Raw genomic sequence first — 3,806 nt, 5'->3', positions numbered from 1 at the left:
GTATGACTAATTCAATTTATTTTATAGTATGTTTGTTTTTGTAAATGGCTTGTTAACTATAGTGTGTCACATCAGATAGAAAAGATATGCAAACCAGATTTTATTTTAAGTCCAATATTACTGTGATTTAGAGAGTATGATTGGCAATTCTGAAGCATGAGAAAAACATTCACCAAAGGTTCTAAAAATTATTTCTAAATTCCTCTGTTATTTATTCCATCTGTTCTCTGGGCTATATGTGTATATTTTTAACATGGTTATAGTTTTGTCAATTCTTTGATAGTTTTCTCAGAGAAATGTTTAGTGAGTTCAATCAATATCCATTCTATTGCTAACAATTGGCCTTCTATTTAAAAAGTTTTCACTGTCATTCATGAAGAAATAATCCTTTTCATGCATCCTTTCAGATTTAGAGGCAAGGAATCATTATTAAGTTTGACCTATGTAGTATATTAAAGTTGATACATTTTTGTATCATATTTGGAATATATTTTTCATTCCAGTATTCTCAGAGAATATAACTGAATTCCCCTCCCCAATTCAAGGAAAAGTGAATTCTAAGTTCACTTTTAATTACACTAGCTAATGCTTCTACTTCAATCCATAACAGAGAAACTAACATTAGACTCGCATCTCTAGAAAACTGGACAAAATATATGAAGCAACTACATGCAGATATTGAACAACAAGTGTAGCCTCAGACTGTGATCCTTGAAAGAAGGGAAACAAACAAGGTAAGCCTTGTAATATCTTGGCTTTCTACCTAAAGGCACTTTTCAGACTCTGGTGCAGGAAGAGGGAACCCAAACAAGCATGATGGCCTCACATGGTGTTGAGGAAACAGGATAGGGTTTATGGAGGCTGATAAAGTGGGATTTGAAGAGAAAGTGGGGCAGAAGAGCAAGCTATGTGCAGATTGATCTCCAAATACCTACGAGACTTCCAATGGGTAACCAAAGACTAGGTAAAAAACTACCAGGAAGCAGTTAGTTTAACAATTCTCAAATCCTAGATCTAAGAGATCAAATTCTGGCCAGTTAGAGTGGAGAGACCTGGTTGACCACCCAAGACATTCGGTAGAGGTCCCAGATATGTCACTCTTTAGAAGAAGGACTATAGTAGCCCTAGAGTAAAAGTTTTCCTAAATACTCTCTAAAAGCTTAAAAATAATTGTAAAAAGAATCAGGATGACCTATAACTAGCTTACTTACATATCAAACTCTTTAAAGGAAGACAAAAATTAACTATACATTAATTAATATAACATTGTCTATCATCCGATCAAAAATTAAGAGGCAAAGAAATAGAAAAATATGATCGTCTATGTTCTGGTAAGAGAGTAGTCCCAAAACGGTTTTGACTCTAGCCTTTATCCCACAATCAGCTTCATTTGGGACATTAAAAAAAAAAAAAAAAAAAAAGTGGTATCTGAGAAGAAAGACAATGCAGATGGATTCTTATGTGCAAACAGAGAGAAACTTCAAACTAGAGGAGAAATTTTGCTTAAAATGTTAGAAGAAATCAGAAAAGACCTATGCCATCTCTACAGTGTACGTCTGCTTGAGTGAAGCATACGTTTTTTTATCTTGGCATATTTGTTGTTTCTTAATTAATTTATTGGGATGGCCAGAAATGGATTCTCTTTTCCTATAATGGCAGATGATTTGAGAGTAGCCCTGCATTCTCTCCACAAAAAGGAAGAGAACAGAAAAAGGAAGGAAAATAAACATTGATTAAAATTTAGGGCAATAAAAATAGAATTAGGATAGAAAAATAAATAAATTATAAGTCACCACTATCCCACAAAAAGGGAACCGGATTGTCTCACAAAAGTAATACAACTAGCTATCAGTTTTGTTCCCTGGTAGCATGAAAAGATTCTGATGGATCTGTCCAGATCTGGCTTTTGGGCAACATGGTTACTACCGTTTGCATGATTACTAAGTTATTAAGATTACTAAAGTTACATCATCTTCCCTTCCTGTGTAAATTTATAGAAATGCTTTATAAAATACATTTAAAATTATAACATTGAGCTACGAAGAAAGAAAAAAAAGGGAAGGGAAAGGAAAGAAGGAAGGACAGAAGGGAGGAAGAAGATACAGGGAGAGAAAGAGAAGAAAAGATAAAAGGAAGAAAGGAGAAAAAAATGGCATAGATGATAGAGGTTCTGTTATCCCTCTGGCAACTAAATCAAAGTTGTGACGGAAACAAGGAGCAGCAGCAAAGAAAAATCACCTGGGATCTAGATGAACAAGCATACATTTAGGGAGAAATCCAAGAAAGCACCCCGCAATGGCAGAAGGCAGGACAGGGCCAGGATGCGGGCGACCAGTCCTGAGCAGCAGAGTGAGATGGAGGCGGCGGCAGCAGCAGCAGTAGAAGTCTCTTAAAGGGCCCACGTCCGCAAGCAGATTTCCCAGTAATGGAACTGCTCGCTCTGAGCACCAGTGCCAATTCAGTTGCATGCAGGGGGCACGAGGGACTTACAGGGAGATATTGTTGGAGACAAGGATGAGGCAATACTTGTTCAGTACAGAAGTGCCAATGGTATCCATTGTTCCCTGTTGAGCCATCCCCACTACCCAAGCCACATCCACGTATATCCTCAGCAACTCACATGTACCTTGCTGAGCAGCGCCTAGACTCACACTGGAGGCAGCTGGCCTCAGTTTCTGGTGTGGCCTTTTGAGGCAACTATAAGCAGAGCATCTGTAGATTGCTTGCTGAATCTTGACACGTGGCCCCGGAGGAGTAGAGCTTGGGCTAAATTTGGCCTGCAGCTGAACGCCTCTCAGGACTGTGCCACTGAACACCTACTTCACAAATCGACACTAATAAGACTGGGAGACTTAGGAGCTTTGCTTTGTACATAGAAACAGACACGGAAAGGCAGCCAAAATGGGAAGACAAAGAAGCAGAAACCATATGAGAGAACAGAACAGAGATCCAGATATAATGGACTCAAGTAATTTAACAGATGCAGAGTTCAAAACACTGGTTATAAAGATGCTCAATGATCTTTTGGGAAGTGTAGAGAACTCCAACAAAGAGATAAAAATGGAGATGGAGTTTATAAGAGGGAACCAGTCTGAAATGGAGAACATATTATCTGAGATGAGAAGTATATTAAATGGAATAAACAAAATTAATAAAGAAGAGGATCACATGCCCTATCTAGAGGACAGGAAAGCCAATCGGGACACTTAAACAGAATGCCAAGACTATACAGATGAATTAAGGAGGATATGGAACACTATTAAGGCTCCAAATATTCATCTGATTGGTGTAAGTGAAGAAAATCAAGATATTAAACAGTCATTTGAGGAAAGGAGGAAGGGAGAAAATACTAAGAACATTTCTGGCAATAAATTTAAAAACTAGATGAAATAAATATTTTTATAGAAAAATATATCATTTACCAAAACTGATACCTACATAAGTGAAAAACCTGTGTTATAACAATTAAAGAAATTAAATTAGAAAATTTTTTTAAAATCTACTCACAAATTAAGCACCAGATCCAGAGAGATTTGTTTTTGTCTTCCAAAATTTTCAAAGAGAGGGGAGATGGAAGAAAATAAAATTTCTTTTGAGTTTTTTTAAAACTATGCTAATTCTTTTTTAATGTGCTAAAAAAAGACAAAGAAAGATATTAACTACTCAAATAAAATGAGATATTTTATCTTCAAAGGCAATTTTAAAACATTAAGGCTAATTCTCAACAGAAGTAATGGAAACCAGAAAACAAAGGAATAAAATACTGTCAACTTAGAATTCTATATCTATAAAAAAAAATTCAAAAA

Source organism: Pteropus alecto, unplaced genomic scaffold, assembly GCF_000325575.1.
Source record: "Pteropus alecto unplaced genomic scaffold, ASM32557v1 scaffold20, whole genome shotgun sequence".
Taxonomy (NCBI): domain Eukaryota; kingdom Metazoa; phylum Chordata; class Mammalia; order Chiroptera; family Pteropodidae; genus Pteropus; species Pteropus alecto.
Note: the sequence above shows the minus strand (reverse complement) of the source record.